General features: G+C 37.3%; 1 protein-coding gene across 1 annotated transcript in view; it reads left to right on the forward strand.

Annotated features, from left to right (window-relative positions):
* The first annotated feature begins 13,066 nt into the window (after nt 1–13,066).
* LOC107749776 (catenin alpha-1-like) overlaps nt 13,067–16,174 on the forward strand; it is a 122,593-nt gene continuing 119,485 nt past the window's right edge. Inside the window, exon 1 of the mRNA XM_016564951.1 lies at nt 13,067–13,543. The gene's annotated coding sequence lies outside the window, so the exon portion shown is untranslated. The remainder of the gene's footprint in view (nt 13,544–16,174) is intronic.

Consider the following 16,174-nt stretch of genomic DNA (forward strand, 5'->3'; position numbering starts at 1 on the left):
CAGAGCCAATGGTGGTTTTGTAGGCAAACATTAATGCCTTGAATTTTATGCGAGCAGCTACTGGTAGCCAGTGCAAATTGATGAACAGAGGTGTGACGTGCATTCTTTTCGGCTCATTAAAGATTAATCTTGCAGCGACATTTGGCTTCAACAACTGAGAGCAAGGCAGTCTCAGTCGAATGCCCACTTTTGAAGCCAGATTGGTTGCTGTCCAGGAGGTTGTTCTGTGACACACACTAAATTCTAACTAAATTCACTTATATTTTCTACATTCCAATGCAAAATAAAACAAAAAATGATAAAACAAAAAGACAAATTAGAAAAAAAGATAAGGCCAAATCAAAAGTCATTGCGGGCCCGCTGGCCCTGATTTGGACATCTCTGGTTTAATTGCTTTGAAGTCATCTATTTGCTATCCTGTTGTTTAAAAAGGGGTATCAACAGGAAATACTTCAACAAGAAAAAAAATAACTTTTTTGCATTATTCTTTTGTTTTATTATTACTTTATATATACAATCTGAAACATCATGTGACACTGAAGACTGGAGTAATAGCTGCTCAAAATTCAGCTTTACTGAAAAAGTATAAAATATAATAAATTAGAAACAGTTGTTGGTAAAAAATTGTAAAAATATTTCACAATATTTCTGTTTTACTGTATTTTTGATTAAATAAATGCAGCTTTAGTGAGCTTAATAGACTTTTAAAAACATTAAAAAATATTTTGAATAGTAGTACATACAGTAAATATAGAGAGAGGGAAAGAGGGAGAGACAGAGAGAGAGAGAGAGATACAGGTATGACATCACAATCAATGCTACCAGAATTTTAAATTTGTTTGGCATGCTGTTTGTTCACTGACCGCATGGCCAACTTTAATGCCCCAGTGGTCACATTTCTCATTTCAGTTGCTTCATTTATGCCATTATTTGGCATGGTGGTGCATGTCTAGTTCTAACTGCTGCAAACCTCAGTTTGTCTTTAACAAAGTGATGTGAGATGTGAAAAAATACACAAGGCCATACATATTTTATTCCTTATTTCCGTTTCTACCGGATACACTTTGACCCTCAAGACAATTTGGGTAATTATTCTGACCCATTTCAGTGGATGAATATACAGACCACTTTTATCACTCGTGATAAAAACACAACAACCTTGGAATATGTGACCCATTTTTTGCTGTCAGCCAATCAAATGCAGAGCTGCAGCACACAAGCATAGCAGCAAAGGAGAAACTGACAGGCAGCCCCTTTATGCTGTGTCACTGTGCATGTTACACCGAGTTTGAGTGGCATATAGATCTGGATTACTGATATGCTCTACTCTCAATTTTTTTTATTCCCGGAGACATTTAGGGCCGTGATATCTCTGGCTGGAGGATGGATGGCTAAATGCTGCCAGTCCTTTGTGCTTTATGATGTGACTAGTGCAAGACAGTTACCCATATTTTTTGCAGAGCTGCAACCAACTACAGAACCCAGTCACAGTAGACAGTAGGACAAATGCCAAGAGCGCAGAAGCTGTTGACTGGCCTCCGTGTGGCCTCCCTTTACACAATCAGTGCATGACCCCTTTCGAATAGAGACGTTTCAGGAGCTGGTGTCATATGCAGTGAAAACACTTTGCGGGTTGCTCTTCATTTGTCAATGTGTACATTTGCTCTACATGTATCACATGTGTTCAACAGCATCACATAAAGCCTGATTTAATCCATGCAGTTCAGTTTGAATGACACACACCTTTTGAGGGATGCAAACCTAAACATCTGTTTGCATCAATATTTTATATCAGTGCTTCTTTCATGTACATGTTACCTCGAACAGTATATGAAATATTTACCATGGGTAAAAAGGCCAAAGCAATCACAGTGAGGGATGGGCCACGATAAAGGACCTGGTATTCATACTATAGCAGGCTGGCTCTCTTAAATTCACAAGTTAAAGGCTCTCAACAGCTATTATGATATACCCTTACATCTCACTGCCCTCATGTCTGACCCCTGTGTCTCCCTTTTTACTTTATTCAGTATAGAAGGACCATAAAAAATGAACATAGTAATGAATATTACATCAATAATGAACACTGTATTTTCTGGGTCTCCTTTTATGTTTTCTACAGTATAGGAAAAGTCATTTCTTGATTCAATAACAAGAAAGACATAGAAGAAAATGAAATGTGACAGAAAAAAAATATATTTTTGATTTGTATCAGAGTTGCATGGAACTCAGATGGTGTACCTACATGTCCTAATAGCCAGTGAAAAGCCCCCGGCTGTGTTTCTTGATGTTTATTGTGGATTAGATATAAATTTCAGCCCACTAAACCAGAAAAGACATTTGAATCAGCAATCCTTAATCATTTTCCATAATTGCGTGTATGCAAATATGAATAGATGTCCTTGTGATCATGTAGAATTTAATGAAAGCATGCCATCTTGCTTTTCATAATTGCACAAATTGATCCCTGTATCAAAACGGGAAGAATCGGGTGAATCAGACAGTTCAGAGCAAATGTGTTTTCAGCTATTTCAATATCTGAGAGAGCAGCAGGGAAGAATGAAATGGCAATGTGTTCGGTGAGAAGGTTAAAATGTTTTCTTACCCATTAGAACTGTATTTAATAACCACTGTGGAGTCTGAACTACAGCACATGGCATCAGTTCTTGGAAAATTGCGTTTTTCTGTCAATTAGGGAATGCAGGGTGAAAATGCAACATTGTTCAATTCAGATTTTGGCCGTCTTAAAATGCCAAATGATCAGTAGTATTTCTACAGACATCTAGACAATCAGTTTACATGTGTGTGATAATTACAGATAATTATATAATTAATAATGGGGTCCATAATCTGTGCTGTTGACGCTGGCTTAGTGCGGCAGAGAGTTTTTTGTTTTTTTTTCTATGGAAGTCTTAGCGGTTTATTAGGCTGTCAAAAGTGGAGAGTTTCACCCATCTTGTGGCATATCTGAAAATGGAAGCAAAACTTTGTGGCTGCATATGATCCATGTACGTATATATATATATATCCTCTTATTTGGGTGCATTGACAGGCTAAAATAAAACAGGATAAACCACACTTGACAGTGCATTAAGGTAGTCATTTTGCCACGATTGAAGATATATCCGACTGTCAAAGAGTCACAGGTTGTTTACAGTGCAGTGTAGGGCCAATGACTGGAAGTTTATTGCCATCCACTCGGGTTGTATTTCACCATTGTGCCTCAATCCACTGAGCTGACATTGTATGAGACCACTGCAGCCAGAAATTTCCAAGAAGCCTCTGCTCTTGATATGTCTCATTGCAGACCCTTATTGTGAGTAGTAATATAAAGTTGCTTACCAACACTTGAAATTCATCAGCTTAAAACTGATCTACTGTTTCTTTGAAATGTTGAATAGTCAGTAAGTTTCAGTGAGTGTTTTTGGCTTTTCTCGTTATGATGTGTTATCATCTAATAAACTGAATGGATTTTGCCCATAAATCACATACTGTATAAAATAGCATCTGTGGGCCAAATTTGGTACTAAACAAAAACAGATTTTATGTACTGTACTATACAGAGGACAATAGATATTGTATTATAATTTGTTTGTGGTGCTTGCTCAGGCAAGCCATATCTAGGGACGAGAATATCATAGAAATGTGAGCTTGAGCTCTTCTGAATTGGGCAGGTGAGTAACCACCTAGCAGTCACACAGTATACCCTAGCAACACTCAGAACAAGTCAGCAACCACTTAGCAATGCACCAAAACACCTCAGAACACATGGCAACTGCACAGCTAACATGCTAAAAGTGCCCTTTCGGTCCGATAGGTGCCCCCGGACCGCGATTTCTACTGAGGGGGAACCTTGTAATCTTCCTGAAAACCATAGCAACTGCATTACAACATGTTAAGGATTGTTCAGAACATCCTAGCAACTGCATAACAGCCTTGCAAACTCCCTGAACACTCTAGTAACACCCTAACAATGAACTAGCAACCTTTTTTTTTTTTTTTATATTTATAGCAACTGCATAGCAACATGCTTAAACTACTCAGACAACAACCTAGCAACCATCCATAACACCATAGCAACCGCACAGCAACATAAAACCACTCAGAATTTCTAGGAATTGATTAACAATGCAGAACTGCATAGCAACATGCTTAAACCCCTCAGAACACTTTAGCAACTGCATGCTTAAATTGTTCAGAACACCTTAGCAACTGCATAGCAACGGCCTTGAAACACCCCCGAACACTCTAGCATACTTATAGTTTTGAATGGGTAAACACACCTCACTTTTCCTTCAGAAAATGTTTGTGATGTTATTAACAAACTGACATTTTAAAAGGACAATTCTAAAGGATCGTTAAGATGAGACAGAATTTCATAGCTTACTTGTTACCTGTGAATGAAGCTTCACATTTAACTTCCGCTGTTCTGCACTGAGATTCTATTTTAGCCACCAAAGTCTGGTTTTAGAATCACCTTTTCTTATAGTGTGAAAATCTACCTCTTAGTACACGACATTCGTCTATGCTCTGCTTCACATTTTTATCTCTTGTGACTCGCTGAACTTCACACTGCTCTGCACCAGTGTGATATATTGACACATCGACAGTAACAACAACTCAGATATTTACAGAAGCCAAAAACAAACCACTGGCAAGCAGAGTGTGCTGTACTTCTCCATTATATGAGGTTTCCTCATCGGAAAGCATGTGTTAAAATAATGAGGCAGAAATTCAACACTGCATCTTCTCACTGTGGTCCGGGAGAGCTGTGACATTGTGCTGTTCCTATTGACTTATGATTCACACGCCGTATCTAGATGACTGAATAGTTGAAGGAGAAAAACAGGTGGTTCTTGCTTCACATTCTCCTATAAACCTAAAAAAAACAAGCGTTGTGATGAAATGATAAGATAGTTAGGCGACTCAAAATGGATGAATAAACTTGTTTAGAATCAACATATTTCTTTATTGTATTTCATTGTAATGGAATCCCTCAAAAAAACAAACAAACAAACATGCAACTTCCTATATACACACTACCATTCAAATGCAATACTCTTATTCAGCAAGGACACATTAAAAAGAATTAAAAGTGACAGTAAAGATTTCTGTTTCTATAAAGAATCCTGAACAAAATGTATCATGGTTTCCACAAATTTTTAAGCAGTACAGCTGTTTTCAACATTAATAATAAGAAATCATATTTCTTGAGCATCAAGAAAATTCAGTTTTGCCATCACTGGAATAAATAACATTTTAAAATATATTAAAATAAAAATAACCGTAATTTTAAAATGTAATAATATTTCACAATATTATTGTTTTTACTGTATTTTGGTCAAATAAATGCTTGGTGTGCATAAAAGACTTTCAAAAACATACTTTTTTGAATGGTAGTGGAAATTAACGTAGGCTATATAAAACTAAACGTTGTCATAATTTGTCATAACTTGAATCTTGCATGACCTGTGGAAAACAAAAAGAGTTAGTATCCCAATGGAAAAGCCGCTCTTTTCCATAAAATGAATATGTATGGTGATCACTGGCTGTCAAATTTCTAACTTTGGTTGGTTAATAAAAAATTAATATTAGGTCAGACTCAGGATTTGAACCCAGGATCTCCTTGCATAAACTCCTGCTCAGGGGTGGATCTAGAAAATAATTTTTCCGAATATGTGTCAGTATATTACATTCATTCGGTCTTAAAGGGACAGCAGCCTAATTAAATACCTCTCTGTCTCAGTAATGTTAATCAAACAACAAAAGATGTTAAATAAAGTATGCATGTTAAACCTACTGTATTAGAAAAACGAGTGTATTTTATTTAATTTGTATCTATTGTATTTGTCTTATGGTTTGTAATTTGCTTCTTTTTATTTAATACACGAGTTTCACAATTTGAGTTGAATTACTGAAATAAATGAACTTTTCCACGACATTCTAATTTATTGAGATGCACCTGTATATACAGTACAGGTGTGTGTGTGTGGGTATATATATATATATCATTTAGAATAACATTTCTCAAAATGTGCTCATATGTCCCCCGCACCAAATTGAACCTTGAGAAATCTGGTCAACCTGACCATGTGAGCTAAACAATTTAAACCCAGCAAGCTATATTTCAGTCTAATAGTGCTTGCAGAGTCACAACATGCCCAGCCCTTAGATTTGTGAAACCCTTTTTAATCCTATATTTTACAGCAAAAGCGTGTCTTTTGTCTTGAGGTGACTTACAGGCTCATAATGGCCCTATTATTCAAATAATGAACCCTAGAAATCATCATCATCATCATCACCAGGCTTGTAACAAGCCTGCTTTTGTATTGATACACATTGTCATGAAAAATATGCATGACATCATGCTATCGTAATTACAGCGTTCTTTGATCCTGTTCAATAATTCTCTGCAGTTCGTGTCAATAATAGGTTGAAGGAAGCAGAAGCCCTGTGGAGTGGGTCTGATAGATCTTGATCACACTGGGCCAGTGAGACCCTAAATGAACTCAAACTTCAATATATTCACAGCCCCTGTATTAATCCGCACTGACTCACCAGGAGCCCGTCAGAAACCTTGCATTGACCCAGCTCAACAGGAAATGTGCGTCTCTCTCTCTCTCCAACTCCAATCTTTTTTTTTTTTTCTAAGCCACTTGAATTCTAAATAGCAAAATAATTTGAATGACAGTTTCCGTGGCAGCCTAGCAATGGAGTGCAGAAATTTATGACAGAGACATGTCGTCATTTAAATCAGTCCACTTCCTACGCAAGTCGATAAGAAGCTCTAGTTCCTATTATTGGAAAATCAGCGATGACTAGGTCTAGTGTTAATTGCTCCATGCTCTGTTTGCCTCTGTATATACACTTGTGACAGAGAAAATGGTGTCTGTAACCAATCAAAGACACTTTCTTATCAGGAACGCTGACAAGGGAACCAAGGGAACATAGAAACCAATGGAACATGGAAAATATGGCAGGGTCAAAAGACTCAATGCATGTGACCCCTTCATAAATAGCTCATTAACTCCTTCCTTCTAATTCAGGAGGGATATTAAACAACCTATAAGATCATTATCTAGCATACAGTCTATCACTGCACACCAGTCAATGCAAAATACAATTAAAAATCTGCGGCACTGAGCAGGAGTCAATTCGGAATCCTATAATAAGCTAAGCAGAGGAAACGCTATTACCCTCTAGGGACCTGTAGGAGGCGCCACAAATAAATCGTGATAATGGTTTATTTCAAGTTTCATCACGGTGTTTTAAACTCTCTCACTCACCTACTTCACAATCTTGCTCCCATGTGGATCTTATAGTAAAATGGAACAGCTCCCAAGTGATGGGCTTTACAAAATAGGGCTGCGTGACAAATGAACCTAATAGCGGAGAGTGCCGGAGGCACGTTAGCGAAGAATAGGCCACAGTTGATAAGTCGTTGAGTGAGAGCCTTATCCATGCATGAGAAATTATGTCAAATATAACATTTATCTCACGGACCCTAGAACAGACCGGCCAACTTCTATTAAATGTCAAAGCGTAAATTGCTCGTCACAACATGGTTGAACGGTATTTAAAGAGCATTTAGTTCTGTTCTTGTGAATGGATGACTTAGTTACTGGGAAAAGAGCTGAAAAGTTGACATTTCCATGCTAAACATTTCTCACTCCAGGTTTAAGTGTGCATAATTTCTCTTGTTGCCTTTGCATTGGAATGACATTTGTTCTTTCTGATAAATCTGGCCACTATATGTACTCTTGAGCCACAAGGTGGCGCTCACTGGAACCCTATCAAAGATTTCAGACATCAGAGCTTGATTCAGAAATGTCAGTTAGATGTTAAATAATGCAAAAGCATGTGAACATCGTTCCCAAAGGTTTGACTGAACTGCCGAAAAAACACCCAAGCATTGCGTTTGCAGAATAGACTCTCTCCAGGGCCGTGTTTATCAGTCCACAATTGGCCTCATTATGAGAAACATCAAATCTCAGTGCGGACAGGATCACTTTATTATATTCATTAATTCCATAGTACTCTGTGTGCTAGTACTCCCAAGTTTCATTTGTATTTGTGTGTATGTTTGGGATGAAGCCCAGACTTTCTAAGGCTTTTGTTAGTGTGAAAGACAGTACTGATTCATGGCTTCAGGGCTGGCTGTGAGTGATGTTCTCCCGAACACGGCCGCAAACGCTACTAATAACATAGAGGAATGCGACGACCATGGAAATGACTGTGCCATGCTGATAAGGGCTCCCACTGATGGCATCATAGTAGTCTATGTGAGACTGCAGGATGACTCAGTAGGGTGTGGTGAAGTCATCATTACCGACTTTCTCACACAAAAACCCCTTCCTGGGAAAAATTCTTCAGAGCCCCCATAAGGAACATAGTAGCATCTTTAAACATTTGATTGCAGTGGAGGTATTTATTATTCATTCAGAGTGACACACATGTAGATTTCTTAAGTATAACAAGGAATAATTTATCACAACCTGTGCCTTATATAAAAAAATGCACCCATAGATACCTATAACACATATTACGCTTACAGCATCTTTATGCATATACTTATTATTTTGCATAATAAGATTTATTATTTAACCTATGCAATAATTATGACTAAATCTGCAGTTTTGACGAGTTTGTAAAAGCCAATGACAGTGAGTCTCAACTGTTTTGAGAATCAGAAAGTGTTTATCGTACAACATTAAGGAATTGTCCGTAAAATCAAATACTTAATATCGTTATGAACTGGCCCAGCAATATTCAAAATGATTAACATGACATGCTGAAAAGGAAGCAGACAATTTTGGTTTCTAAAGGTCTCATGAATTTTGATGGTTTCGTTTACTCGGCTGCCAATAATTCATTGCACAAATCACATTGTTGTTGGCACAAACCATGTTTATCCTAGCTGCAGGTGAACCCGTATTTAATGTAATCTGTTTTTTTTCCCCTTAGCTTATGGAGTTTTGTGCATTATTTTTGACGATGAGGGATCTCAAGCAACCTGTCCATGTTGGCATCTTTTTAAATTGGCTAGCTTTAACCAAGTAAATGTTGATTTTGTGCCAAAATAATGTTTAAATGGATGCACAGCCTGTGGTATCAAATAAATAAATAAATTAATTAATTAAATAAAAATATGGGAAGCACTTTTTCCCTGGCTTTTAAAATCTATGCCTTTTTATTTTGCCGTCCTAACTAGGCATGATTACATTTGCATCATTAGCATTGCTTTTCCCTGATGTCTGCAATTGTTTAAGAACAGAACTGTAACCCAACACCTGAGAACCACTAGCTTAAAGGGATAGTTTAAAGCATTATACAAATGAAGAAAGTAAAAGGATAAATTATGCAATGGAAGAAGACGAGCTCATGGCTAAAAATGGCCACTTTTGTTAACTGCGGAGCAAGGGACATTACTGTTTTAGCCTGGATTTCAACACAGCACTCTCACACCTTAATGACTGGTCTAAGTTTGAAACAGCAAGCGTTTGAAGGATCCACATTAACAACAAAACCTGATTATTATTATTTGTATATTCACAGAGGTTCTGGAAGTTATTAATTAATGTCTTGTCCAACCAACTAATTTAGTGGGCTTTTTCTTCCTCCAGTAGCCTACCTGAAGAACAAGAAGTCGTTGTTGTTAATGCACTCTACCTTCCTTAGCCACTGAGTTTAGATTATTGTCTGTGCTCTACCACTAAAGCAATTTCCTCTGCGTATCTAATTGTTATTACGTCCACTTGGCTTCTCCTGATTTGTCTGAGAGTTATTTATTTATTTTCATTCCAGGGAACCGCAGCAGTTTCCCAATGGGCAACAACCGTGAGATGCATAACCTGCGGAAAATATGAATTTCTAAGGGCTAAATTAACACAGCTCTCAATTACCCCAATGCTGTTTTATGTTCCCATAAAGAGAAAATTAGAAAATGCCATATGACACAGTAAAAAACAGACAGACTAGATGCAAAAACAACATATTGAAGAGAATAAAACATCCGCTTTCATGCACCGTCATCTTTTCTATATGGCCATTATGGGTGAGATGCACGTGTTAATTTTTTTAATACATCTGGCCCCATCCAATAACCTGCTTATTGCTCCTCCACTTCATTAAGCTCCAAGAAAAAAAGTCTGGCAGATTTGCTCATTAGATTTCACAATGGTATCCAGGCTTGTGAAGACAAAGTACTTGTCATCCACAATGCAGTCCCCTCCTCTACCAAAATTGCTTAGCTGTGCATAAAGTCTGTCAAATTCTCACACATCGGTTCACCTCCCATCCCCCAAACGGTCTATCCAGCACATGACCACAGCCTTGTATGACACATAGTCAGCGGAACTATATGTGACCCTGCCTGAACCACAAAACCAGTCATAAGGGTCCATTTTTTTAAAATTGAGATTTATACATCATATGAAAGCTGAATAAATAAGATTTCCATTGATGTATGGTTTGTTAGGATAGGACAATATTTGGCCGAGATACAACTATTTGTAAATCTGGAATCTGAGGGTGCAAAAAATCTAAATATTGAGAAAATCGCCTTTAAAGTTGTCCAAATGAAGTTCTTAGCAATTCATATTACTAATCAAAAATTACGTTTTTATATATTTACAGTAGGGAATTTACAAAATATCTTCATGGAACATGATCTTTACTTAATATCCTAATGATTTTCGGCATAAAAGTAAAATCAATAATTTTGACCCATACAATGTATTTTTGGCTATTGCTACAAATATACCCCAGCGACTTAAGACTGGTTTTGTGGTCCAGGGTCACATATCATGCACAGATGAAATCATTTCCACTAGAGGTTAAGGTATGATTTTCATGATAGTTGTATTACTCCTTCACCAGAGTGGCCCCTCTCTCCCTCTGTTGACGGATAGAGAAGATAACTTCAGAACACCATTCAAACAGAATATGAGGTTCATCCTGCTCCAAAGATGAATATGACAATCTTATCTATAACTTAATTTAAATTCCAGCTAAAATATAAAACTCAACGCATGTTCCATTATGAATTCTTAGAAAATACAAAATAAATTAAATGACTATCATCCACTTGGCTCTATTGTAGAGCACTATGCCCTCTCCAAATAAACCACTGAAAATGTAAGATTATTACTATTCATGCTACAATTCGCCTGCGGGACTCACATCTCAATAACTTCCTATGAGTCAGACCCACTTGCGCTGCACTCTGCACTGTGTTCTGAGGGGGAAAAAAACTCATACCAGCTGCTCATATATTCACTGCATTTCCTTCTCCCTCTTTTTCATATTTAGATTTTTAAGAAAGGATGAATTTGGCCACGAAATTAAGTATCATTATTAATAATAGGCAAACTAAACACAAAATGAGTTGCTTACAAAGATATTTTAAAATGGTAAAAAAATGGTCTCTCAGCCTAACCAAACTGACCATCTAAAATGTGCCTCAAATCATCTATCTATCTATCTATCTTATTTAAAGTTCCCCTATTATGCCATTTTTACGGTTCCTAATATTGTTTTGGGAGTCTCCTACAATAGGATTACACGCATGCAATGTCAAAAAACGCTTTCGTTTTCTCAAAATATGCATTTAATATCACCTAATTTTCCAGCGATTCTCAAACGATTCGTTCGAAGCAGTTTAAAGATTCAGTCTCTCTAAACCCCTCCTTTCCGTGAGCCTGCTCTGCTCTGATTGGTCAGATGGCCTAGTCTTTTGTGATTGGTCTACGGCGTACAGCGCATTTCGGAAACGATATGCCTATTTCAATAGTTCTGTATTTTCTATAGAAAATATAAACATCTATTATTTATCATACTTACAGGTTGTGATTCAGTGGAGCAGCTGGTCCAAATAAATACTGATCCCTCTTTCAACAGCAAGCATTTTGTGAATCCTGCATTGAACTCCCTGAGATTAGAGAAGCAGTCGTCAGTAGAATGACGTGTTTGTGGGCGGGGTCGAGTTGTTCGCGGCCGGTGTTACGAGATTTTCGGTTTCCGAGATTTTCTGTTTCAGTGGGCGGGGCATACATGAATATTCATGAGTTTCCCGGACATGGCGTGGAACCAAGTGGAACTGAGAATTTCAGTTCACGCTCCTTGTATCTCAGCAGGTTTAATGGGATATATATTTTTTTTTTTTAAAAGGTAAATATATTTACAGTATTGCACATGTTTCCAATGTAAAATAGTTAAACTTCTTTACAAACAAATGTAAATTTACCAATTAAGATTATCACAAGGTTTATGGTTCCATTTGCACAGTGAAACCAAAAATCCCAGAACACCTGGATGATTACAGCTACAGGTTTCCAATAGTATCCAACTACCATTTCATTTATTTATTTTTATGCTCTTCTGTTACATTTTAAGTTTTAAAACTGTCATCTTCTGGCAATGAATGAAATAACAATTCAGTCAGTGACGACTGCACAAAACGTGCAAACTAATGAAAACATTATAAACTGTTACAAAATGATGAACAAATGTAGTTTAGGCATAGGTTTGTGCAACGTTGTAAAATATTTACATTTTTTAAAATATCCCATTGAGATACAAGGAGCGTGAACTGAAATTCTCAGTTCCACATGGTTCCACGAGCATGTCCGGGAAACTCATGAATATTCATGTATGCGCCGCCCACTGAAACCGAAAATCTCGTAACACCGCCAATGTAGAACATAGGCACGCATTATGCAAATGTGTTACCCCATGACGCGTAGCCGTCATGGAAGTGGGATTCTAATTACTAAGGACTGGTTTCAGCTGTTCAGAGTCTCAATAACTTTATTTATCGTGCACTTTCAGCTTTACCACTTTGCAGATCGTTTACATTCACATACAGCTACATTACACACTGCATGAAAGGCAATATTGGAAATGGCGTAATTTAAAAATAATTCTTATGTATTTGTCTTCATACATTATACATATTGTTGCTTAGTTTATAACAGTTATGATGAAAATGTAAAACAAATTTAGCCTACTGTTGTTATGCCAATAAATAAAGCACAGGAACTGAGCTGAACTGAATTGAAACTTGATAGTAAGTAGAGAGAGAATTTTCTCTCAGAGAAAGAGAAAGAATATGCATATTTCCTCTTAAACTGAGTCAACAACAGTAAAAAAGTTCCTTCACAAATTTCGCCATATTTAAATCTCCTTTCACACCTTTTAATCCGATACCATTGTGTTTCAATGTCCCCCCACTGCGCGCTCAGCTGAATTTTACTGGAGTTCTCGAGCCACTCCCAAACACACCTGATAACACTGACCGACTGCTGGGAATCCGCCATCAGCCTCCACATTCAACTCACGGGGAAAACCGAAACTCCTCCTAAACACTTCGCCAACTCTTACATTTATCATTCAGACGGGCTCTTTTAGTCAGGTTTTAGTGGATTATATCTTTTGGCTTTTGTTTAGCCGCTGGGAGGGATTATAACACGCGAAAAAACTTTACCACATCATTTTAAAAGTCTCATCCCTCCATTTTGAGTCTGACAGGAATTTCAACAGTTTGGTGAGTATGTTTAGCTTTTTTTCTGGATACTTTAAATGCCATTATTTTCATTGTTAACAAATATAAACGTGAATTTGCCTCATAATTGGTTCTTTTTACGTCTATATTGTGAATACAAGAAAGACAGAAAGGCGCAGTTTGTGTTTGTGGCTAACGTTACATTGTTAGCTCGTTTCGCAACTTCTTGGAATGTTTGGGATATTTCTGTATCTGTCGTTTCATTTTACACTAAATAAACACCAGTTTGTTTCTTGTAGACGTCTTGTTAATCATCTTTTGACGAATTTAGAAGCGTCATGAAAGGACAAAAGAGTTGATGACTACTTAAGAGTATTAAACAGAGACTATCCTGAAAACTTTGGTGGGGAATGCTAGTTAGCTGTTAGCTGCACGTCTGGTATCAGGGCAAATGTGTCGGGAGTTTTTATTCTTAAGGGCGTGTTTTTTTTTTGTTTTTTTAATCAAAACAAACCACGTTAATGTTATAGTATGTGTTGTTGTGGATGTTTTAATTTTTTTGAAGTCGACTATGATAATAGTTTAAGGCATTTGAGAGAATAAAATCCATTCAAGGAGTTTAGGGCTCCGCCTACCACAAACTATGGATGAGGCCCTGTGAGCTCTGCCCTTAGTACTAGTGTATAATAATACATGATGCACACAGTTACTGAAATAATGTGTTGTCTATCTAAAATAGCAATAAAGATAATAATATTTCTCTCTTTATCTGTTAATATGTAAGACATAATGTACAGTCAGCTCGTCATTATTGCTTAATAAACCCTCATTGGCTTTATTTTGTGATAACTGGCTGTACAATATCCCGTTTTACAAGCGATTTATCATAAATTTTATTATATTAATCAGATATTTCACGGCTACCAAATAAATTACGTGGTCTAGATTCGATTTGTAACGTTAATTGTTTTATTAAATAACCTGTATAGAGAAATGTGAAGCTGACGTCACACAGCGTTGAGTTCTGGGAAACTGCTGTTTATCCGCCATACTGGTAGGATCACGCTGCCTTTCCGCTATTGAGTTTAGGGCAGCAGTTTGATTTTCTGTCGTGATTGTGAAAAATGTCACCATTGTATGTCATTCATGCTGCATCGAGAATTGCAATAGTAACTCAGATCATCGTTCTGAGAGAAAACTGGACAATGTAATGTTTTTTCGCCTTTTCTCTGTGTAAAAACACCAAGGGAAGCAGGTCATGGAGATGACGAGAAGACGCCGGATAGTAAATCACTCAATAAAATAATCACATTGCTGGGTGTTTTTGAAAGTTTTGATTTTGTTTGGCTTAATAATTAACGTTTCCTTTGTGAGTATGACTCTCACTTTGCTTGTGTATTAGCAGAACTTGAACAGAGACATTATACAACGCTCAACACGAATAACGCTTAATGTACCAAGACAATGATAAAGACAAAATTGTAAAGCACACTTTGTGCAGATATGCATATGAGCCTAAAATGTGACCAAAATGTGTTTATTTACATGTTAAGCGTTTTCCTCTTATATAGAGGGCAAGTCGTGGCCTAATGGTTAGAGAGTCTGACTTGTAACCCAAAGGTTGCGAGTCTCGGTACTGGCAGGGATTGTAGATGGGGTGAGTGAATGACCAACACTGTCTTCCACCCTCAATACCACGACTGAGGTGAGACCCTTGAGCAAGGCACCAAACCCCCAACTGCTCCCCGGACGCCGCAGCAAAAATGGCTGCCCACTGCTCCGGGTGTGTGTTCACTACTTACTGCTGTGTGCGCGCACTTGGATGGGTTAAAGGGGTCATATGATGTTGCTAAAAATAACATTATTTTGTGTATTTGGTGTAATGAAATGTGTTTATGCGGTTTAAGGTAAAAAAACCCACATTATTTTCCACGTACTGTACATTATTGCCAATAATGTACAGTATTTGAAAAATAATGTGTTTTTTGAACATTAAAGCATGTCAACATATTCTGTTACACCAAATACACAAAATAATGATCTTTAAAATAGCATCATATGACCCCTTTAAAAATCATGCAGAAACCCTGTCCAGGACAAACGATACTGTTATCGATACTTGCGTTGTTTTATCTTCGTATACTTCAATGTTAACGACGAATTAGAAGCTGCTGCTTGTCATTTTCCTTCACTGAATGATGTGGCCGACGTTTGCTCAACGTGCGTGTGATATCCATGTGCATGTGCGACACAAACTAGGCGACACCAGTGTCTGATGCAGTAGTGTAATAGTGAACAAAGGAGGCAACACTAGTAATATAATGAAACATTTACTAACAAAATACAACATCTACCTCAAGCAATGCGCTGCATTATGTCTCGCGGCTCCAGCTACAACTGAAACTCGCGAGACACATTCACATCAAATGTTGATTCGGTAGAGTTACACTCACGAGACTTATTTGCAATCACAAAAGTACATTACTTCTGCATGCTTTAAAGCCTTGCTGGTTAAACGTTTCATTTGCGTGCTGTTCTAACATGTGCTTATTCAGGACGCGTACACCCGAAGCGTCCGTACACTAAAAGGCCGGTCAAACAGCACCTGATTACTTAGTTATCTTAGTTATCGTCTAATACTGTCAAAACACACAAGGTTTACATATAAACACA

The sequence above is a fragment of the Sinocyclocheilus rhinocerous genome, unplaced genomic scaffold, assembly GCF_001515625.1.
Source record: "Sinocyclocheilus rhinocerous isolate Xijiao unplaced genomic scaffold, SAMN03320098_v1.1 scaffold860, whole genome shotgun sequence".
NCBI lineage: Eukaryota > Metazoa > Chordata > Actinopteri > Cypriniformes > Cyprinidae > Sinocyclocheilus > Sinocyclocheilus rhinocerous.